At 46.1% G+C, this 24,488-nt stretch overlaps 1 protein-coding gene across 7 annotated transcripts in view; it reads right to left on the reverse strand.

Annotated features, from left to right (window-relative positions):
* DAPK2 (death associated protein kinase 2) overlaps nt 1-24,488 on the reverse strand; it is a 116,645-nt gene that overhangs the window by 62,408 nt on the left and 29,749 nt on the right. The window contains exon 1 of one of the 7 annotated variants that reach the window (XM_080809312.1): nt 13,615-13,871. The exons of 5 other annotated variants lie outside the window; for them this stretch is intronic. The gene's annotated coding sequence lies outside the window, so the exon portion shown is untranslated. Of the gene's footprint in view, nt 1-13,614; nt 13,872-24,488 lie in introns of those variants that run through there. One more of the 7 variants, XM_080809310.1, reaches the window with a different exon arrangement.

Consider the following 24,488-nt stretch of genomic DNA (forward strand, 5'->3'; position numbering starts at 1 on the left):
TTATTTTTCCTTCCCTTCCCCTATGTTCATCTGTTTTAGTTCTTAAATTTCACACAGGAGTGAAATCATATGTATTTGCCTTTCTCTGACTTATTCCGCTTAGCATCATACCCTCTAGTTCTATCCACGTCACTGCAAATAGTAAGGTACCATTAATTTTTTATGGCTGAGTAATAGTCCATCTTAGATATATACCACGTCTTCCTTATCCATTTATCTGTCAATGGACATCTGGGCTTTTTCCGTATTTTGGCTATCATGGACACCGCTGCTATCAACTTTGGGGTGCATATGCCCCTTTGAATCACTATATTTGTATCCTGTGGATAAACACCTAGCAGTGCAATTACTGGGTCATAGGATAGTTCTGTTTTGAACTTTCTGAGGAACCTCCGTACTGTTTTCCAACCTCCAAAAGGGCTGCACCAGTTTGCATTCCCACCAACAGTGTAAGAGTGCTCCTCTCTCTCTCTGCATCCAAATGGCTAACAGACCCATGAAAAAAAGCTCAACATCACTTGGCATCAGGGAAACACAAACCAAAACCACAATGGGATACCACCTCACACAATGGCTAAAATTAACAACTCAGGAAACAACAGATGTCAGCGAGGATGCAGAGATTGGAGAAAGGAAGATTTAAATGGAGGCAGCAGGAAGTGTGGTGAAGTGATCACCCACAGCCAGCCCTCAATGTAGCAGGAGCATTACTGGCAGAGTCACTTAAAAAAGAACATGTTCCTGGGATTTTTTTTTTTTTTATTACAAAAGCAGCATGTTCATTATCTAAGAGAAAAGAAAGCAAACACAGAAAAGCACAAAGAGGAGACTAAAAACTCCTTAATCACGCCTTCCCGAGACAATCATTGTTATTTGGTGTCTGCTCTCTGGATTTTTTTCAGTGCATCACATAGTATTTTCTATTGGTTTCTTAATTTTTTTAACATAACAGGAACGATACCTTAAGTACTATTTTGGAACCTGCTTTTTTACATGCTTCACTTAACAATATATCCACTTCACATTTTCCTACATAATTAAAAATTCTTTGACTACCTGATTTTAAATGGCTACCTAATCACCCATTGTACAGATAAACTATGGTTTTAAAAGCAAATTCTTAATTTTGGACATCTATTTTACCTCCAACTGTTAATGTAATTAGTAACACTGTTCTACATACCCTTACATATAAATCTTTGTATATGTCCCTGATTTTCTTAAGATAAATTCCAGGAAATAGAGTCCTTAGCCAAAGGTTATGTACATTTTTAAGGTTTTTCATGTTCACAAATTATTCTCCAAAAAGACTGTGCTATTAAGATTCCTAACAGCCATAAATATTGTCAACCCCTGCATTTCCCACTATATGCATCTCGCCAAATACTGGCTCATTACTTTTTTCGGCTTTACCATCTAGATAATGCAAAGATGATATTGCATTTGTTGTTTTAACCTGAATGAAGTTAATTAACTTGTAAAAAGAAGGTAATTGACTTGTAATTGATTATTAGTGAGAATGAATATCTTTCCTATGTTTATGGGTGATCTGAACTGCATACTCACATATGCTTTGCTAATTTTTCTACTGGAGTGTTGGCCTTTCTCTTAGTGTTTATGAAAGCTCTTTATGTATTTGTGGTATTCATTTGTCATATACATTGCAAATATTTTCCCCAACTGATTGGGTTGTCTACAGAGGAGTTTCAGGTCTTCTCAGCATCGGGTGGTGGTAACCAGTTTTTCCCCTTTACCTCTCCCTCCCCCTGTCACTTCAATCACCCAGATGCTGTGCTTTAGGGGCACCATGAAGGGAAGTGGCTTGAGCCCTGGGGTGAAACTCTTCACTTGGTTGGTTACCTAGGGACCTGATTCAGGCTATACCTTCAGATTCACTGTGCAGGCCCAGAAGAACCACCGCCATCTCTCACCCCCCACATGTGCTCCTTTCCTCAAAGTCACCTCACTTTCCTCCTGGCAATGCCCCCCTCCCCGCTGATTGCAGGGAGGGATGGCATCTCAGAGTGAGCAAGTCCTAATGAAGAGTGGGCCTGGTGCCCCCTACAGGGGCCACAGCTGCGGGGTGGCTGGCACAACAGACCCTTGAGGGACACAAAGCATCTCTCCTGCCTCCCAATTATCCATCATGTCATTTAGCATCCTTTGTCCCAGGATACGCCTAATGGCTTTCTTTCAGAAATCAGCTCCATGAAGTTGTCTGGTTACCCTGAAAAACTGATACCCTTCCTCATTTCAGAAAATGAAAATGACATTACCTTATTTCCTTTTTGTTATCTTTGTGGTCAGTGATGACCACTGTGAGGGCCTAGATCTTGGGTGTATTTCCTTCCTCCTTCCATCACACCAGTGGTTCTCAGACTTGGGGGTGTTTCAGAATTATCTGGGGAGCTCGTTTAAAATACAGATGCCCACTTGTGCTCTCACTCTGTCTATAAATAAATAAATAAATAACTAGATAGATAGGTAAATAAATAAATAAAAACCTTTTTAAAAAATGGAGAGCCTAGGTGGCTCAGTCAGTTCAGCGCCCAACTCTTGGTTTTGGCTCAGGTCATGACCTCATGGGTTGTGAGATCAAGTGCCCTGCCGGGCTCTGCACTCAGCATGAAACCTACTTGGGCTTCTCTCTCTCCCTCTGCCCCTCCCTCTGCTCTAAACAAACAAACAAACAAAGTCTTTCAAATGCAGATCCCCAAGCCTTACCACAAATTTGATGAATCATAATCTTTGGAGGGCATGTGGTTTTTGGATCTTCTACCTTCATTTTTCAATTCTGTCTATGTGCCTGTTATCCTGTGTTGTCTCCAACCCCAACACACACGAACAGGAAGAACTAACTGTAAGTGGTTCTGTGTCACCATCCCTCCAGCAAGAGAAAGACAGTGAGCTGGGGAGCACACCTGCAAAGACAGAACTCGGCCCGTTTCACAGCCTCCAAACTGTTAAAGGTCCAAGACAGAACCCAAACACTTAAGGTTCATCCCAATAGCCAAGATGATGGATCTCAGAGAAGGAGCCATTTCCCACAGGAATAAAATGGTGACGCTTCCATCCCCCTTCTGTCCCCAGCTCATAGGTGGCCCATCCCCTCTTCCCCACCCTCGAAGGGATTTGACTTTAGGTCCACACCCAGTCTCCCACAAGCCTGGAGGTAGGGTGGGGGTGGAGGAACAGGTCCAAGGCCCCTTGGAAACAGATTTCTCTCTCAACCCTCCTCCCACCCCTCCCTGTCTCCCAAGCAGAAGCCAGAAACTCTGCTGGGCAAGTGGCTCAGAGTTGCGGCTTTGCCACCTCCTGTCATCACCAACCCCAATTACCAGCTACCCGGCGCCCTCGAGGCTGCCACTCCTCAATTCCTCTAACTCGGCTGCTCTAAGTCGGCCTGGAACGTTGCCTCTGAACCTAATTGTCAGAACAGAGGAAGGGTACGGGTCACATCTAATGTGATTCATTTTTACCTCCATCAAGCCAAATTGCAATCTAGAACAGTCCTCCAGCTCAAGGCCTCTTCCCTCTAGAAATCCACCCGCCAGGCCTCCCTCACCAGCTGCTTCAGTGTAGCCTCATCCTTGCGCACGTGACCCATGCTGCAGTCACAGAGGGCCAGAGGTTAGCCAGCAGCGCTCTGAGGGAGCAGGGGGCTTGGATCCGGGAAGGACCCCAGGACACCAGCACGGTTCTGTTACTAGCTGGCTCTGGAGACTTGGGTGGTTTCTTAAGTTCTCCGTGCCTCGTCTCTTCATCAGTAAGATGTTATGACAGTCACCTCCCAGATGAGGATTACCCATATTGACAGATCTAAGGGCTCAGAACAGCTTGTGCCGTATGATAAACATACAAACACTGAGGTCAGAAATATGACCTCAATTTTAGCTCTCTGGGCTTCAGTTTCCTCACCTGCAAAATGGAAAGAATACACTTAAGTTGCAGGACTGCTGAGAAATCTTAATTAGAGAAATACAAGGAGCCTGGCATAACCTTATTGCCCGGTGAATGGTTTCTGAATGTGAAGGATGAATAAATCAGACAATGAATATCCTGATTCAGAGCAGATGTTTTTCCCCGTGGTTGCAGGCTGCTCTTTCTTGCCCCCTTAGTATCTCATAAAATCACTTCTACCCTTAGGGAAACAGGCCAACAGAGCAGTCACCCGTCCCCACAAGGGCTCCACTCGTGTCCCACACAGGCCACAGACTGGCCAGACGGGTACATTCTTGGCTTATCTTGAGAGCTGGCAGGTTCCAGCTTTCCCTCCAGAGTAGAGTGAGAAGCCAGGCCACGTCTTGACCCATCAGAGCTCAGGACAGCCAGGGGACAGACTGTCTCCCTTAGGTCTTCTGCCACTGTACCATTTCCTGCAGGTCAGGGCTCTGCGGGGTATCCTGCTGGACGCTGGGTCTGGCTGGTGAGCTTTATTTACACACAGAGAAGGGTCCCCGGATCACCAGAGCTGTTGTGCTTTTGACATTTCTTAATGCTCAGTGCATGTGAGTTGTGTAACTGAGTCTGGAGTGTAGGCACCAGGGACACCGAGAGGCAGCGGGAGCAAGGGGCAGGTCCCGACTCATGTAAGAACCACAACATATTCGAAGAAGGCACCCTCGCAAATCTCTTTTCTAAACATGCTATGTGTCTCCTCTCCCGTGCTCTTTGAGGACAGAGCTGTTTTGTTGAGCCCCTCTTTACTTCCAGGATGCCTAAGCTCACACGGGGTACACAGTAGGCCCCTCTTTGACACACACTAAACTCAGCTCAGAAGCATTTCATGTATACTCTGCTGACAACCCACCCGGTCCCTCTCTGTTCTGTAAGGAACTTTCTCATGATCCCAGCAGCAAGTAAGATGGAAAGTAATTTGGTCAATTCCCCTTCCCCTCCAGCCGAGGAATTATCTGACCAGGCTGGGACCAGGGTCCAGGCCGATCCACAGGCTAGGTGTCAGACCCCACCCTGGCCAGAGCATAGCTGGGGAGTGGGAGGGACCATCCTGCTCCCACAGCTGCCAACAGCTGCTTCTCACGAACTGCAGGGTCAAACCACAGGGGAGAGGAAGGACACCTCTGACAGTTAAGGAAACACTCAGAGCTTGCCCAAGGTCACAGAGCAATTCACACAGGAGCGGCCTGAGACCCTGGGTCTCTCAGCACCTGTTCGGTGACTTTCTAGGATGGCAAGGATTTCCAAACTTTTTCTGGTAGCAGAGCTCTTTTTCTTTTCATTCTTTCTTTCTTAAATTTTTAGCAAAGTAAGACCCATGACCGTGGCTAAATAAAAAAGAAATTGCACACAAGGCCTTAGAGTAGAATCTCACACACACACACACACACACACACACACACACACAGGAAAGCCCCATAAGACTCAGCGGAAAACCACACACCATACCCTCTACAGCGAATTTCCCTTTACAACGCACCTTCCTGCTTTTTGCTACAGAGGCAGAGGAAACCTCGCTCCTTGCACAGACACCCCTTCAACCAGGTATGCCTGAGTTTTGTCCCCACAGCTCCTCCCATACTCAGACTCCTGAGGTATCAATATCCATAGCAAAAGAGACCTCTACAAAGCCCCAGGCTTTCCTGTGGCCGAGGCTCTGGTGAGACAGAAGTAGGAGTCCACCTGCGTCACAGCTCATAAAAACATAAGTAAAAAATGGCTAGTTCACTTAGCAGTCATGCAGTCCTAAATTAGTTGAATTAGATTACTTTCCTACCAACTGGCAGAATTCAGCCCTGCTGGGGAAGAAAAAGGAAATTTTGATACAAACGAGAAGAAGGGGTGAACTGGGAGTGGGGAGAACTGGGGTACCCAGGAGAAAGCAGAACAAGATGGGCCCTGCAGTGGAGGTGTTTGGGGTGCCAGAGGTCAGCATGAGGACACCCAGAGTTGGAAAGCTGGGACTAGAGGGTGACAAAATGTGTCAGAGGGATGCAGAAAGAAGCAGGCGGAGTATCCCGATTGCTTACTCCTCAGTCCTTCCCTTCTCCAAAACACTTTAAGTTCACATTTTTCAACCACCTCCAGGACTGGCAAAGTTAAAAGTTCTGGTCTGCACTGCATTATGATTCTGCTGTTGATCTTTGGATGCTGAAGGTGGGAACTGGCTCATTCTGCTCTCTCTAGATCACTGCCCAGCCATGAGGAAATGCAGCTCGTCACCTAGATAGGGCAATTACCCTCTGAGATGGTGCAATCTCCTTCCTTCCTCCTCCTTCCCCCAAGCATTCACAAGGCACATTTTCTTCCTCCGAAATGCAGAGCAAAGATACAGCCCAGGAAGATAACAGCCTGTTCCAGATGGGGATGGGAAGGAAAGTTTGACTTCTTCCTTGCCAATTTGGATACCTTTTATTTCTCTTTGTTGTCTGATTGCTGTTGCTAGGACTTCTAATACTATGTTGAACAAGAGTGGTGAGAGTGGGCATCCTTGTCGTGTTCCTGATCTCAATGGGAAGGCTGCAAGCTTTTTCCCATTGAGGATGATATTTGCTGTGGGTTTTTCATAGATAGATTTGATGAAGTTCAGGAATGTTCCCTCTATCCCTATACTTTGAAGCGTTTTAATCAGGAACGGATGCTGGATTTTGTCAAAAGCTTTTTCTGCATCAATGGAGAGGATCATGTGGTTCTTCTCTCTTCTCTTATTGATTTGTTCTATCACATTGTTTGATTTGCGAATGTTGAACCATCCTTGTAACCCAGGGATGAATCCTACCTGGTCATGGTGGATAATCTTTTTAATGGAAGGAAAGAGGGGCAGACAGTTGTAATCACAGCTCTCAACACAACCTTCCTGGAAATCTCCCTCCCAGGGCCCTGGGCTGCACTTCCTCTCCTTTGCTCACCACTGAACCCTGTACCCCCGAGAACATTGCTCCTCATAGTGAGAACTTTGGACCAGCAGCATTGACTTCACCCAGAGGTGGTTAGAAAAGCAGAATTTCCGACCCCATGCCAGCACTACTGAATTAGAATCCGCATGTCAACATGACCTCCCATGTGAGTCACCCACATATTAAAGTTTGAGAAGCAGTACTTTAGAAAAACTTACAGCAAGCCCCCAGACTACTACTTAATGGAATCCTGGGCACCCCAAAATTCATTTCATCGAGAAGATTCTGGACCTTCTTGCTGGAAATCTGGACCTAGGAAACTGTTTCATACTTTGGTAAAGGCAGAATGGTGAGCAAACACAAATTAATAAATATCCATTGAATGACTTCTTTCTTGAATGATAATAATAAATGAGAAAGAGTAGCATTATGATTTACAAAGTGGTTTTATGTGTCTTCTCTTATTTCATATTCACCAAATCCCTAAGAAGACCCTGGGGACGGGTATTACTGACTGCAATTTACAGAAGAGGAGCCAAGCCCGGGGGTCTTGGAGAGAATGACACCAGCAGCCTCCAATGTCACACTTAGGAGCCAGATCTGGTGGAAAGATCACAGCTCAGCACAGACTAACCATACATAGTGTTTGGAGGAAAGGATGACCTGATTTTAAAAAATGTTTTAGTAACAAAGTTCATCAGAAATTCCTTTTTTATTTGGGCACTCTTGTTGAGAATGTGAATCAGCTTTACCTTCCCTGGTAATGAATAAGATCCTGTATATGTGCTTTGATCAAATATGTTTTTGAAGATTAACAGATCTTGAAAGGTCTTCAAGTTCTCCCACTGTCATGTCTTCAATAGCATCTATCACAGTAATCTGCATGTAACTGTCAGTAAATATTTTGAATGAATGAATGGTAGATACATAGATGAGGCAAATTTGTCAGAACATATCTTTTCATCTGTCATTGGAGAAGGCTGTAAACTGACCTATAGGTGTGAGAAACTGGGGCCTTATCCCTAAAATATGAACTAGATTCCTGATACCATCTTGTTTTCTTTTAATCTGCCTATTTAAAGGTCACACATATACACATGCTCATAATTCCACTTGGCAGAGGATTATAGTTAACTGAAGTTTCATAGAATGAGACCATAATGTGTCCGATTGTCTCATAAGGTTTGCAGTCTGGCACAGAAGGCAATTTCCAGGAAGGAACTTCAGCATTATTTTCAGAATTGACAGCATCCTTGGAAGATTCTCCAGTTTATTTAAAAACAACAACAACAACCGATCGTTATTATTTTGTAGTTATATCTTGCTCTATTTACAAAGACTTTTCACTCTTTTTAAAAAATAACAGCTACCATTTATTTCCTGCTATATTTTTTTTTCAGGAAAAACTCATTTTTTTATAAAGATTTTATTTATCTATTTGACAGAGAGATCACAAGTAGGCAGAGAGGCAGGCAGAGAGAGATGGAGGGCGGGGTAAGCAGGCTCCCTGCCGAGCAGAGTGCCTGATGCAGGGCTCAATCCCAGGACCTGAGATCATGACCTGAGCGGAAGGCAGAGGCTTAACCCACTGAGCCACCCAGGCACCCCTCTTGCTATATTCTAAGCACCATTCTAGAATGTATTAACTCTCTGGGTCCTCTTAGTGATCCCATCAGGGAGGTATCATAATTGTCCCATTTACAGATAAGGCAGCTCCTAGAGCTCAGAGAGGGGAAGTAATTTCCCAGTCATACAGCTAGGAAGGGGCAAAGCTGGAATTTAAACCCAAAAGAACTGGCTCCAAAGCCTTACTCCTGACCTCGATGACCTCATCTTGAGTTGGTGGGAAACTGGTAAAAAATGGAGTCAGCAGCCTGGGGAGAGATGATGAGACAGGAGGCCAGGATCTTGACCACTTTGAAAACCAAGCAGGACTGAGTGTGATCTATCCTTGAACATCACCAGAGTGTGCTGGGAACTTGGCCATGACAGAGCTATCAACCCAAGTTTTCACTTACTTGTTCCACAGAAACAAAAGTCACCAGTGGACCCCTGAACCCGAATGCTCCTTTCCACCTCAGTCACAGGTGACTGTAGACTTTTAGGGCAGGCCTGTGGAAGCAGAGTGCCCGTCCTGAGACCTGACAGCCACTTGTCTACAGCTGGGATGTGGGATCCCAGGAATCAGGTGGTCTGGGATCTGGTAGCCACTTCCTTGAGAGAGCTGTCATACTCGGGATAAGTCATAAACTCTCTGAGCCTCTGCTTCCTCTTCTGTAAAATGAGGGTAACCCCTGCCTACAGGAGGCTGCTGTGAGGCTCACACACGAAGATGGAAGCAAACACACTTTGTAAACTGCAAAAGGCCATGCAGACACACAGACCAGCTCCCTCGGTCTCACGCACAGGCAGTGAGCCGCGACTGGTAAGAGTTCGGGCACCTCTGCCCCCACAGTGAATTTCTTTAAAGTAGTATTCCTTACAGTTCTGGAGCTTTTTAACAGAGAATCATCCAGCTAATGAAATGGAGCAGAGGATGTGTGTTGGGGTGTGTGTGTGTGTGTGTGTGTATGTGTGTGCGCGTGCACGCACGTGCCTGTTGCTGGAAGTGGTGAGGTGGTGGGGTAGGGTTATGGCCAAATCCCTTATCAACTCATCCAAAGCAGGAATTCATAAGAGTGGGACCTAGGCTGGGAGGCTGAGGAGGGCAGGGATAAATGCAGGGAGGTGAGATGGGGAGGAACTGTCCTTGGGAGAGAAGACTGGGCCTTCCTGCTTTAGGGATACAGACAAACCCTGCTGTCTCTCCTCGGCTCCCCCCAGGTCACATACCTAGATTCTGTCACTCTTCAGTGACTGAGTGTTAAAACTCAGAAAACCAATACCGCCAAAGAGTGTAAAATCAACCCAAATTCATGGAAATATTTAGTGACCGTGCCCCACTATAGCCAGTGCCATTGCTGGCAGAGACCTAGATATACATTGTAGACTGTAAGGTAAGATCCTTACAGGACATCCAATGCTTCCAGCATGGAACTCCTGAGGGAGTTCCACAACCCGGGTTTAATCTACGTGATGGAGAGTAAATCAATCATCCTCTCTGGACCTTAGTTGCCTCGTTTCGGTTTCTTTTTTTTTAATTTATTTATTTAGTTAAAGAGAGAAAGAGAGTGAGCACGGTGGGGATGAACAGAGGGAGAAAGAGAATCTCAAGCAGACTCCCCGCTGAGCGCAGAGCCCGATATGGGGCTCGATCCCACGACCCTGGGATCATGACCTGAGCTGAAATCAAGGGTTGAATGCTTAATCGATAGAGCCATCCAGGCACCACTAGTTGTCTCATTTTAAATAAGATGACTGACATAGATCCAGTTTTCAAACTTCTCAACTAGTAAAGCCCAACATGTAAAACCAATGGAAACAGAAATTCTAGGTGTGGAGAAGCCACATGCTCAATCCCCCATTCCCTTTCCCCTGTGGTGGCCCTGGGCGGTGGGCGGGGGAGCCATGGCTTTAAGGAGCACAGCTTGAAAATCGCTAGGTCAGATGGACTCTACGTTCCCGTCTATCTCTAGCCTATGGGACTCCGTGATTTACCCTGGGAGCTGGTGACAAATGTCAGGGTGAACTAGGAGCCAAAGTGATTCTTATGGTCAATCTGGCAACCAGGCTACACAGGAAATTGGTCAAGCTTGGAGCTGGGGGATTCACAAAGTTAAACAGACACGGCTTGCGGTGGCCCATGGAGAATTTATCCCTTGGGTGAGCTAGCTTGCCACTGTGCCAGTTCCCTAATCTTTAAAATAAGGTTATCCATCTTCCTTACAGAAGAACCCCAAATAATACAGAGAGGTACTCCCCTCTCCATGAGACAGAGCCAAATTCCCTTCCCCTTGAGTGTGGGCCAGACTCAGTGACTCACGAACAGAGCATGGAAAGGGAAAAACAGTGAACTTCCAGTGGAGAAACCTGGCTGACACCATCTTAACCGAGTCATCAAGATTAAAAACACCAGTGATAATTCATGCTGATGCCAGGTACCCCCTACTAGCAGGTGATAAGAAGGGTACTTCACCTTTGTGGCATTCTTCCCTCCCACCTCCAGTCCAGAATGTCAGGAAAATATCAGACAAACCGAAACTGAGAGACATTCTGCAAATACCTGATCAGTACTCCTCTAGCTCCTCAAGATCATGAAAAACAAAGACAGAAATAGTCACAGACCAGAGTTCCTTTGTCCCCTGTATCTCCTGTAAGTTAGTAGTTGGGTCTAGAGGTTTGCTCAGATTCAGGTTTGAATTTCCAGCAAAACTCAATAGGTGATTCTGTGTCTAAGGAGACATGACAGCTAATGCACAGTGGAATCATAGAGGAGACCCTGGAATGGAAAAAAGAACCTAATGGAAAGACTAGTGAAAGCCACAGGAAGTCTGGAGTGTACTTAATAATAACGTACCAATGCTGGTTCCTTAGTTTTGAAAAATATACCAGGGGTATGCAAGATGTCATTAGAATCAGATGGAATTGGGTGAGAGGTATCCAGGAACTCTCTGTGCTTATCTTTATAACTTTTTTGTAAATCTTAAATTAATCTGTAATCTAAAAAATTTCAGAATAATAGGATCCACCTTATAGAGCTGTGATGATCCAATGAACAAAGGGCATAGATCAGCATGTAATACACAGTAGATCCTCTATCGATATTAATTACTCTCATTATTACTACTACTTTGTGCCAACCCAGAACATTGTCCTATTCTATTTCATGTTCTATTGTACTGGAGTTCATTTGGTTTGCAAATATTTAATAACACCTGTGACACCAAGACTTTGTGGCACGTCTTCTGAATAAGGTTTCTGAATCAACTTGGGGGTTAAGCAGTCTCATAAAAGCTTTTGTCCAATCTCATTAAAACCAAATTTTTCTAATTTCCATAATTATCAGTTCATAGCCATCTCATTTCATGCCTACCTACCCTCACTCTGCTGGGGTATCTCAAAGCAAATCCCAGATATAATTTTATGTCATCTGTAAATATTTCAGTATGTGTGTCTCCAAGGCAAGGACTCTTTTTAAAGAACTGTAGCCACAGTACCTATCGCACTTTTCAAAATAACAATAATTCTTAAGTTATCATCAATATCTTGTTGGTGCCAATATTTCCCCTATGGTGTCATAAGGATTTTTCAAAGTTTGTTTCATCAAATCAAAATCCAAATAAGGCCCATACATTGCAACTGATTGAAAATGTCCTTAAATCTTTTAATCTATAGGTCTCCTCCTCTCCTCCCCTTACCCTACTTTACACACACACACTTCTCTCTTTCCATCTCTCTCTTTTTCTTAAAATTCATTTGCTGAAAATACTAGGTCTTGTGCCTGGCAGAGTTTTCCAGTTCTGGATGTTGCTGACCATAGTGTTGCTGAACATGTTCCTCTATCCCCTGTATTTCCTACAAAGTAGAAGCTGGGTCTAGACATTTGATCAGATTGAGGTTTGAGTTTCTGGCAAAACTGCATAGGTGCTTCCATCAGGAGGTATATACATGCATGGCTGTCTCTCTCTCTGTAACATCAGCAACTTTTGATGACCAACACCTAGAGCCATTCACTCAAAGTGGGGGAGGGAAGTCATTTTCTAAAAAATTATCATCACTGGGGCACCTGGATGGCTCAGCTGGTTGAGAGTCCAGCTCTTGATTTCAGCTCAGGTCATGCTCTCAGGGCTGTGAGATCATGCCCTGCATCAGGCTCTGCACTGGGAACGAAGCCTGCTTAAGATTCATTCTCTCTCTCTCTCTCTCTCTCTCTCTCTGGATTCCTGGGTGGCTCAGTCAGTTAAGCGTCTCCCTTTGGCTAAGGTCATGATCCCAGGGTCCTGGGATCAAGTCCTACATTGGGCTCCTTGCTCAGCAGGAAGCCTTCTTTCTCCCTCTGCCTGCCGCTCGCCCACTTGTGCGTGCTCTATCTCTGACAAATAAATAAAATCTTTAAAGATTTTCTCTCTCTCTCCTTCTGACACTCTTCCCCTCTGGAAAAAAAAAAAAAAATCATCATTCTCATCCCATGATTGGCCTCATGCTGATACCTTTGCTTGGATGAGACAGCTTTTTAGACCAGTAGAATGTTCTGAGGGTTTGGAGCTCCTTCGTGGGGTATAGGCTTTCAAAGCTGTTACTGCCCCATTGGCATGGGGTCAAAGTCAGAGTCTCTATTGACCGGTTTGGTGGGGTCTTCCCCTCAGCTTTGATCAAAACAATCACATGGTAGGCTCCAAGGTTCGGCACAGGCTCTGGGGGTGCATACAGGCTCTTTTTCCAGGGTCTCACAAATGCACTGGGCATGGGCAGAACTGCCTCCCGCATCAGCCAAGACACAACCCAAGACATAACTCTGAAAGCCACACCCTCCCTTTCAGCAGCCACAAGTTTTTGACCTCACATTCTTGGCTTCAGGGCCAAAATCATGATGACTTCTCTTTCTTTCCTTTGAAACATTAATTCCTTCTACTCCCATAACTCCTTGTAGGTGAGGGTTTCAAAACACTTTCTTACCTAATCCTCCCACCACTTAAGTGTGTAAGGAAGGTGACTAGCAGAGAGCTCCACTCCCAGGCAGGAAAACTAAGCCCAAAGAGCTTGGCTGGACTTTTTGCTGTCCTGCTCTGGCCTAAGGCCTGCGCTTCAGATCTTGTCTATACCAAGAAAAAGACATGTCTTCGGAGTAAATCCAATACCCACCCCCAAGGGATCTTCCTACCTGTGGTACTGGAGGAGCTAAGAGGCTCTCAGCAAGACGGGTTCCAGTCAGCTCACAGCAAATTATCCAGCTAGATTTCCCCAAATAGCAGCAATTGCAAGCACTTGTCCTACTCTCAGGCTGTGTGTGTGATGCCATGTGTTTTGATCAGGGGTTTAGTAAACATAGTCACCACAGATATTGGAAACAAGAGCAGAAACATTATCCTCCCTTGACCTAAATCCCAGCTGCCCGTCCAGAAATACCACATGCAGCTCGGGAAAGCTATGCAGGTGCTGGAGAAGATGGAGAAAGGGATGCCCGAAACAGCCCGGGAGGCGGGAGGACAGCCACATGCCCTCCCACGAAGGGAACGGGCTTGTACCGATCTGCCCAGAGTCCCTCATGCTTGAGGCCAACAGCAAACACTGGGAGACAGATGGCCAAGGCGGAGGTGGGAGGGGGGAAAAAAACAAGAAATTATCTTGCCCACAAAGGAAGGGAAGTGAACACAAGGACTGGATCCAGGAGTAGAACCAGACCCAGCCCACGTAAATCTCTGCAGTGTGGGCAAAACCAGCCTGCCCAGCATGGCTCTGCCTGCGCCCTCTCCTGGCATCCCAACAAGAGGGCTTCAGCACCAACTTACACTGGGAGATCCCAGCCCACCATGCGGGTCCACCCGGCTCCCCTCACCCAGCCCTGACCCCTCTAGCTGTCCGAGGTGAGAGCGCACACACTTTTACTCTGAGCTACAATCATGGCTTTTCATGTTACTTACTAAGTGGTGTTTCTGGTTAGGAATCACAGCTGTAAAATTGATTTCAGTTCATTATACTTCTTCATGATGTTGCCCCTAAATTTTGCACACTATATTCTTGTATATTATTTCAAATAAAATGGGAAAAAAAAAAAAAACCATAGCAGCACCTGCCACCAAGGTCTGCACCAACCCGAATTGGACCCATACAGCTTTTGCCAGTTTACTGAAAACAGACCAGAGTCAGAGAATCAGCTCTTAGCAGCAGAGGCCCCAGGCATTCAGGATGACTGATCAGGGAGCAGGAGACACCAATACAACTTCTCTCCTCATTTTATGTCCTGGTTTATACAATACATGACAGCCCCTGACACTCCCCAGCTGAGGATGTGCTGTCCCTATGTCAGGACCCTCAAGGGAAGCCACAAACCCCCCAAAGCAGGACAGAGCGAACCGAGGAAATTGTCCGAGATCTCCCCGTGTTCAATAAAACTTGGCAACCTCATGGAGCCATGGAAATAAAGGGAGCTTCTCACCATCACCCCTTACTTTACAGATGGGGCCACTGAGGCCCCGCAGAGGGAATGGCCTTGCCCAAGTCCCCTGTTCTCCCAGGCATACTGATCCAGGACCAGACAGGTCTCCTGACCGGCATCCCAGGTCTCTCTCATCTCCAGCACGCCTCAGGTTTCAGACAGCCCAGACCTGGCGCCTGCATGGGGAAGGCCAGGCAGCTGGGGGAGGAGAAGGCCAAGTCCAGATTACATCAATCTCACAGGTCGCCAAGAAGGAAGTGGAGACTATTCTTCCTTCCCACCCACACGGAGCCCAGTGCAAACTAGTAGCCTGGCTCCAGGTAGCCACTGAAAATGCAGGAGGCTCAAAAGCTGAAAAACAGGGGTGGGCCCATCCCCACTTCCTCATGCTCATGATCACACGACCCTTTCTCACATATCCCCCAAATGAGGGGAAGGCATAAGATCCCCTCAGCTCACCATGTGGCCAACCCAATGTCCCCAAGTTCTCCCTCAGCAATCCTATCATGGCAACCTGTCTCCTGCTTACACCTGTCCAAGAGGTCCTCCTAGTTCCAGCCAGAGCTTTCTATCCCTCTTTAGGGGATAGAAATTTGGCAGCCCCCTCCTCCAGGCAGCCTTCTCTGTCTCCTGAAGCCCTTCCCCTGATCTCCCAGCCCTGGATAAAGTTAGTGCTAGGAAGGAAGGCAGAGGTATTATCCTAGAAGCCATGTGCTTACTTTGTCTGGGATTCCTCCTAACTCCCTGGAACAGTTCTCTGATGGGTCTATTAATAGTTACCTAATTTCAGTGGTTTGCTGTTAATGTTGAGAAGTGTCCAAGAGTAAGACCAAGAGGGCGCCTGGGTGGCTCAGTGGGTTAAGCCTCTGCCTTCGGCTCAGGTCATGATCTCGGGGTCCTGGGATGGAGTCCCACATTGGGCTCTCTACTTGGCAGGGAGCCTGCTTCCTCCTCTCTCTCTCTGACTGCCTCTCCGCCTACTTGTGATTTCTCTCTGTCAAATAAATAAATAAAATCTTAAAAAAAAAAAAAAAGACCAAGAGTCCTACTTCCTGGCACATCCAAAAGCTTGGGACATGCAGGAGTGTTTGATAAATGCCATTTAGCACTGTATATCTGGTAGAACCTAAATGACCATCAGTTGGATAAATAAAATGTGTCATATCCATATAATGGAATATTATTTGGCAATTAAAAGGAATGAGGTTTTTGATGCATGCTAAACATGGATGAGTCTTTTTTTTTTTTTTTAAGATTTTATTTATCTATTTGACAGATAGAGACACAGTGAGAGAGGGAACATAAGCAGGGGAGCGGGAAAGGGAGAAGCAGGCTGCCCCCTGAGCAGGGAGCCCGATGCAGGGCTCGATCCCAGGACCCTGGGATCATGACCTGAGCCAAAGGCAGACGCTTAACAACTGAGCCACCCAGGTGCCCAACATGTACCAGGTGCCAAGACAATGAGTCTTAAAAAACATTATGAGTAGTAAAAGAAGCCAGTCATAAAACACCACATATTGTATGGTTCCATTATATAAGATGACCAGAATAGGCAAATCCATAAAGACAAAATTAGATTCATGGTTGTCTAGGGCTAGCAGAATGGGGAGACTTGGGGAACGATTCTTAACAGGAACAGGGTTTCTAGGGTGATAAAATGTTCTAAAATCGATTGTGGTGATGCTGTAACTCTAAATATACTAAAAGCCATTAACTTGTGTAACTCTAGATGTTGAATTGTATGGTAGGTGAATTATATTACTTAAAGGGATTGAAAAAAAAAAGAGGAAGCATAAAAATACTCACATTACTTTACTGGGTGATATCAATTAAAGAAGTAGGTATTTATGAAACACTTCCACACACATCTGTCCTGGGTCCTATCTCAGCACCCTGTACAGTCACTATTTTCACCATCTTACAGATCAGGAAGTTGAGGCTCAAGGAGTTGAGGTCCCGTTGCTAACTAGCCACAGACGTGGAACCAAAAAATCAGATGATCTGAGTCCAGGTAAAATCTTCTCTAGGAATGCAGGTATGAAGAGACTTTGAAAGAAAAAATACAGCTTCACACACAAGGAAAAGCTGGAAACAAACAAAACATCTTCCGGAGGCACCTTGGTGGCTCAGTCAGTTAAGGTCTGCCTTCAGCTCAGGTCATGATCCCAGGGTCCTGGGATCGAGCCCCACATCAGGGTCCCTGCTCAGCAGGGAGTTTGGTTCTCCCTCTCCCACTTCCCCTGCTTGTGTGTTCTCTCTCTCTGTCAAATAAATAAATAAATCTTTGGAAAAAAAAAAAAAAAAAAACCCTCCTCCGCTAAGGAACTGCAGTGGCTCCAAGTTGTCCCGGATGCAATGGAAGAGTACACACCAACATTAACATGATAAACAGGAGGCTGATGTGTTATAAAATAATGTCAAGTAAACATGTGCAAGTGGTATGTCAGTTTGGTTATCGTTTTTTGTTCTGTTTGAAATACCCTTGTATGGCCAAAACACAGTAGAGAACACAGATGCAAAAATGTGCTGGGGTGATGAATAGTTCAGTGAAAACTTTCCTTTAAAAATTTCCTGTGTTGTTTTAACAGTAAAAAAAAGAGAGAGAGAGAGAAAATAAACACTTGAATGGACACCCCCCAACCAGCACAGCAGAGCATGGTAATTATCCAAACAGGGGTGAACTCCCTGGGGGTCGGCACAGGCCACTGAGCCACAGGGTCACCAAGGGCCTTCCAGGCAATGGGGGGGAGAGGGCAGGACCCCTTTTTTAGTCTGCAAATATCAGCTCAAAAGGAACACAGGGGAGGCAGCCGGAATGTACTCCGTCACTACAGATCTTTCCTTCAGAATGTTCCTTGTGTCCTGAATAGGGGATGGTCCCCTGTCTTCAACTCCAGAGCATACCTCCTCATGGCATTCAGCACATTTTACTGGAATTCTCTCAAGAGACTGTGAGGTCCTCAGGCAGAGCCAGTCATCACTCATCCTTGTACCCTCAGGCACCTGATAGAGCGCTGGACACACAGTAGGTCTACAGTACACATTTTCTGAATGGAATTGGCTAGACTCTCTTCATACCCGCCACCCTCCTGAGCTAGACTTTTACACACAAATACACTGAACACCACCTCCTGATCAGCATTCCTGCCCGCCGTCCTCCACCCACACATCCCCACGTCCGCCTTCCAGAAATGCTGATATCATCCCATTCTCCCCTGCTCGAGACCTGTTTCCCCCTTCCCATCAAGCCTGGGCACCTTGGCCAGGCCCCAGGGCCCTTTCATCACCTGGCCCCATGCTACCTGGCTTCCCAGCAGGCACAGCCCAACACACTCATTCCCACCTCCAGGCTTCCACTAGCCCTCTTTGTCTATCCTGAGATAACTCCTACCTCCTCAGCTCCCACCTCTGCTGAAATTCAAGTTCTAACTCCTCCTGAGGCCTTCACTGACCATGCCAACCCCTGGGGATCCTTGCCTCTGAATGTGTCAGCTCCAAAGCTGAGTACACTTAATAATCTTTTTGTGCCCTTTTCTTTCCGTGTTTGTCTTTTTCCCACCCTCGAACTAGATTAATCTTCTTAAGGGCAGGGCAAGGTTACACTTCATCAGTGTGACCTACCACACCCAGTGTAAGACAGACACATTCTAGAAGCTCAACATTTACTGGTGGTTACATCTCAAAATCGGAAACACAGCCTCAGTTAGTAATGACAATAGTGTTTTTTCTTCCAGGTGGTACAGAGGCTTGTTCTAGGCAGCTTTGCAACGTGGGGCATGGGTAGGAGGATCTTCACAGGAGGGGTTTAGAAACTTCAATCTATGCCACCAAGAAACAAGGGGAGTCCTCTCTAGCCCCTGAGAGCACCCAGATCAGGAGGTTCCTCATCACCTGGAAACTTGTGATAAATGCAGATTCTCAGGCCCTACCCCAAACCACCTGAATCAGGAACTCTGGAGGTCAGGTCCAGCCTCTGTGGTTTAACAAGCCCTCCAGGGGATTCCAACGTCCACCAACATTTGAGAACCACTAGTGCAAACACTTAAGAGGAATACCCTGATATATCAGAAAGAACAATTCCTTCCGTCTCTAAAGACTGCCTACGGATATAATTTTTAGCTCACGTCTTCCTGTTTACTATTATCTCTACTGCTCCTAAAATCAACAACTATAGTTGGGAAAATAGGCAGAGCATACGAGCAGTTGATAACTATTATTACTAGTTAGTACTACTACCAGCAGTGGTAGTGACAGCAGTATCACTACTACTAACTACTAGTACCAGTAATAACACCAGTTACTGACTGCGTAGTACCCTCTGTCAATTTCCCCAGCTAAATAGTAGTTTCTAGGAGTGAGAGGTCGAGTAGAGGTTAAAAATCTATGAGGCATGGGGTAAATGCATTTGTGACCCTTTCAAAATGACCATGTTCCCCATTTGTTTCTCAGGTTTAACCAGCGGCTACTCAGCATTCCCTTAACCCCAGAGGACAAATGAAGACCAAGGTGGAACTGGCTGCCTTCTCAATCATCTTGACTTGCAGTTTGAACTCTTTGGAAAAAAAAAAAAAGATTTCATTTATTTATTGGAGAGAGAGAGAACACGAGCAGGCAGAGTATCAGGCAGAGAGAGAAGCAGGCTTCCTGCTCTGCAGGGAGCCCAATGCAGGGCTCAATCCCAGGACCCTGGGATCATGACCTGAGCTGAAGGCAGATGCTTAACTGACTGAGCCAACCAGGTGCCCCTGCAGTTTGCACTTTAATCGTTCTAAGTCCCTACAGAAGACTTTGGTCTCTAATTGGGATGCTTGCCCCCATATGTGAAATCACTGGGTCAGTTTGCTGACATCTCCAGTCGGACCCCATCCATGAGGACAAACTGTACATGCTCTCATTCTTCAGCACCCGTCCGTCCCAGGGCAGATTGCTGGGTGGGGTGGGCTTGTGCGCACAGCAGCGGCCCAGCTTCCTGTAATCTTGTTTATAAACTGTGGATGCTTGCCCTGACCTCGTCAGAAGAGGGTTCAAGAGGAGGCCTGCAATTTGGGGAGAGAATCTGCAGGGAACAGCATTGCCTTGCAGAGGTGGCTGGCTCACTCTGTGGTCTCCTGGTCTTGGGAACAGAGCGAGAACACAGACCTGGGGCTACTTGGCAGAAGGCACCTGATCTGAGCCCTTTGGTTCAGCCAGGGGTCAGGGCAAGGGAATAGATGAAGCCACAAGCGAAGGGGTGGGGGGGGGGGGTGGTCCTCAGGAAAAATGGGGCAGGTTGGAGCAGAGGAAACACAGGAAGAGGGCGGGCTCTCACTACAGCTTTGCACGTCCAGCTGTGTGACTGTGGACAGCCAGTCTCTCCCCATCTGTGAGCCTCCTTTTCCCTACCTATACAGCTGGAAAATGAAGACCATCTCAAAAATTCCTTCCCCAGACATCCAAGCTGATGCTACAGCCTTATTAATGCTCTAAGCCAGCGCTGTGGATGATGGAATGTTCTGTAACTGCACTGTCCGACAGGCTAGCTGCTAGCCATGTGGGCCTACTGAGCGCCTGAAATGCTGCCTGAGGAACTTAGTTGTAGTTTTATTTCATTTTAATTACTTTACATTTGAATTTAAATCAGCACGCATGGCTGGTGGCCCTTGCACTGCACAGCGCAGCACAAAGGGAATTCATGAACCACAAGTCCTTTAAAACTCTATCACCACATTGTAAGTGAAAAGAAAAAAACTAACTTAAGCAGCCAGTTTTAAAATGCTGTAGTTGATTATTTTTTTAAGAAAGTTTTTATTTTAAAGTCATCTCTATACCCAACATGGGCTTGAGCTCACAACCCTGAGATCAAGAGTCACAGGCCCCACTGACTGAGCCAGCCAGGTGCTCCAAAGATGTTTTAACTTAAAGAGCAGAAAGTCTGAGTGCTCCCTTAAGAAGTCCCAGAAAGCAGAGCCCCTCTTCCTGGGTCCTCATCCCAGCCTTGTCCCCAGCCAGCTCTGTGGGGAGCTGAGAGTCCCATGACCAACCTTGGTTTCAATCTTAATCCTCTGTGCCCCAGTTCCTTCTGTGAAGTGCACACCAGTCCATCTGAGTCTCCTACACAAGCTATGAGGACACACTGCAAAGCTGTACCCTAAGGAATCTTAAAAGTGCTAGCAAACACATTACAGTCACCACTCACTACCCATGAATGCTGTCACAACCTTCCGGAAGCCTCACTAAATGGCCCTTCAGCCAGTGGGAGGCTGGGGAGAGGATGATGATAATGTGGCCAGGGACCGGGGGGAGGGGGTAGAGGTGGGGGGGTGGGGAGAGAGTATCAGGCAGCCACTGATTTATCAAACATTCAACAAATTACAGGCACACCTCAGAGATAATGCAGGTTCAATTCTAAGAGCACTGCAATAAAGCAAATCAAACCACTTTTTCAATTTCCCAGTGCACATAAAAGTTATATTTACAACACACTGTTAGTCTACTCACTGAACAATGGCATTATGTCTTAAAAAAAAACAACATATTTACCTTAATGAAAAGTGCTTTATTGGGGTGCCTGGGTGGCTCAGCAGGTTAAGCCTCTGCCTTCGGCTCAGATCATGATCTCAAGGTTCTGAGATCAAGCCCCGCATCGGGCTCTCTGCTCAGCGGGGAGCCTGCTTCCCCCCTCTCTCTGCCTGCCTCTCTGCCTACTTGTGATTGCTCTCTCTCTGTTAAATAAATAAATAAAAGAGAATCTTAAAAAAAAAAAAAACTCTTAAAAAAATAAGAAAAAGGCTTTATTGCTAAAAAATGCTAACCATCACTTGACCTTGCAGTAAGTAGTAATCACTGACCGCAGATCAGCATAACAGATATAAGAATAATGAAACAGTTTGAAATATTGCAAGAATTACCAACATGTGACACAGAGACATGAAATGAGCAGATGGTGTTGGAAAAATGGTGCCAACAGACTTGCTCGAGGCAGGGTAGCTACAGACCTTCAATTTGTAAAAACAAAGCATCCTAAAGCCAAGCACGATAAAAGAAGATATGCCTATATTCCATGTGGCTTATATGCACTCAATAAATGGAGCAAGTCAATCAGCCAACAGTTCTACTTTGAATTTATCTGACAGTTATCCTGTATGAGTGTGGCACAAGAGTCTGTCCTGTTGACTGCGGAATCTCAGTGCCTGAAAACACACTTGGCAGTTAGAAGGTGAGTAAACGAAATAGGCAGATATGCAGATGTCCAAGGATGCTCGTTGTGGTAGCAACTCCAATGTCTACCAACAAGGACACTAAAGTCATTACGGTCCATCCATAACAGGCAGTACAAGTAGCTGTGAAGAGGAACGTCTCTTTCTCTCTGTCACACACACATGCACACACACACACACACACACACAAACACACAGAGATCTGGGAAAATGCACAAAACGAAAAAGCAAATTGCAGAACCACATTCTGATCCCACCTATATGTACAGTCTCATCCCAACTACATTCTAAAAACTACAGAATGTGCAGATATATGCTTGTCTATGCATAGATAATTTCTGGAAGGATACATAGAAATTGAACAGTGGTCACCTCTGAGGAGGGGCTAGAGAGGTTTAGGAGGAGGGGGGCAGGAAATTTCCAACGCATTCTTTTTTTTTATGGATAGTTTCCTTTTTCAACTATTAAAGTTAAACATGCTCATGTTAGAAATCATATCTGCAACATCACACAGCATATATATATATACTGAGGGAGTGACAGAAAAAAATGTTTACATCATAATGTCTTTGGGAAAAATGGGATATAAATTGTGTCTTTGGTGTGATTCTAACGTCAAATAGACAAAAAAGAACAACACACAGAAGCAAAACCATCACAGAGCCGCTTACGGTCTAGACCTCAAAGGCCAGAGGCTCCTGCCATCCCCACCCCTAGCCGATCCACAAGGTGGCAACGAAATCAGTAAGGAGCCTCTCCCTCCTGCGCAGGAGGCAGTCACAGTAAAATTACAAATGTCCTTCGAAGTGACCCAGGTCCAGTTCCTGCACTCCGAGGGAATACGGAGGTGGAGTAAAGCTTGATTGGACAGTCCCCGTTGGCTGAGACTTCGTTCTTCGTTACTGAGATTTTAGGCTAGAAGCTGCAAGTTGGAAGACCTTAAGCAAATCTGTGTAATTGTAAAAGACCAGAAACTAGCAGCTTAAACTACACTAGGTGCCTTTGAGAGTTAGTGATTGGCAGGAAAATGAAGCCAGGCGCAAGGCTTCCAAGCAGCTGGGATGTCTCTGATTACCGCCAGCAGCCCTATGGAAGCAAATACCTTAGGAAAACAGAAGGGCTTGCTTCGGGAAGGGCAAGAATTTAAAAGTAAGGAACCTAAGGGGTGGAAGACCCAGAGATACTATCTAGCCCAACCCTACATTGCCAGAGAAGGAACAGAGCCAGATAAGAATGCATTCCTTCTAAAATGACTGCAGACCCAGGAAAGTGCCCCAATTGCAGGCGTCCTGGCAGTGACTAGGCAAGCAGGCTAGATTTGAGAAATTATTCCTTCTGGAAAAATACAGTTGGCTGCACATCACGTGGAAGCCACAGGAAACAAGGGCCCAGTCCCCCCACAAGTGTTCCAGGCTCACATGAATAAATCACGATGCCATGGCGAGCAGATAGAAATCTCCAGCTTCAGGACTAATTAGTCATTTTATGAAGTAAATCCCAGCCTCCTTAGGGTGTGGCTGGCAGCTTCCCCAGAAAGAAACACCTTCCAGGTAGGTTCTGGGCCGCGCTCACAGTCCTCGTGATGTTGCAGTGACATAAATCACATACATGTTTGGTTACCTTGTTTTCCTCTCACTGGGCTCTAGAATAGTCTTTCTTGGTCCCGAAGAACCAGATCCTAGGGAAGTGGGGTTCTCACAAAGACTCCTTGGAGAGAAAAGCAAGCATGGCCCCTCCTGGAGTTTGGTTTTTCAGGGGTACTACCTGTGGAGGTGGAGGTGGAGGAACGGTGTCTCTGACCAACCCCAGGCACAGGGAGAACTTTTCCGTTGGTCCAGGGCCTCCCATTATCAGACATGATCCCTCAGAGACCTGGGGGCGGTTGGGCCATCACACAAGGTTCAACTTGAAAGGGACCTTCCACAGTCGTTAACAACAGCCCAACACTCTGGTTTTCCAGAGGACAAAGGGAGGACTGAGGAAGTGAGTGACTTGTGCACAGCCATCCGATAATTTAGGAACAAGTCACCCACTTCCTGGGCTTTCGTTTCTCCCTACAGCCCTCAGGCCTCTGAAGGAGAGAGACCTCAGGTCCCAGATGAAGCCCAGAGCCCACACCTTCCTATGCCGGGTGAGCAGCCAATGGGCCTCCAACAGCTATTCATCAAAGGCCACACGCAAAGTATCACAGGGGAGCTCACTCTACTTGAAATATAGACCTGATCCCTTGGAAAAGTTAGTGCCATTAAATAAAAACAAGACTTTCCACCATGGAGGGAAGAGAGAGAATGACCAGACAAGCGAGAGGCATTGAGGAAGGAGGAATTCTAAGAGGCAGCCAGAAAGTATAAGAAAGTATAAGGAGATCTGGGCAGAGGAGGAGAGCAGATGTTTGGGGGGTGG

This window comes from Martes martes (genome assembly GCF_963455335.1).
Source record: "Martes martes genome assembly, chromosome: 7".
NCBI lineage: Eukaryota > Metazoa > Chordata > Mammalia > Carnivora > Mustelidae > Martes > Martes martes.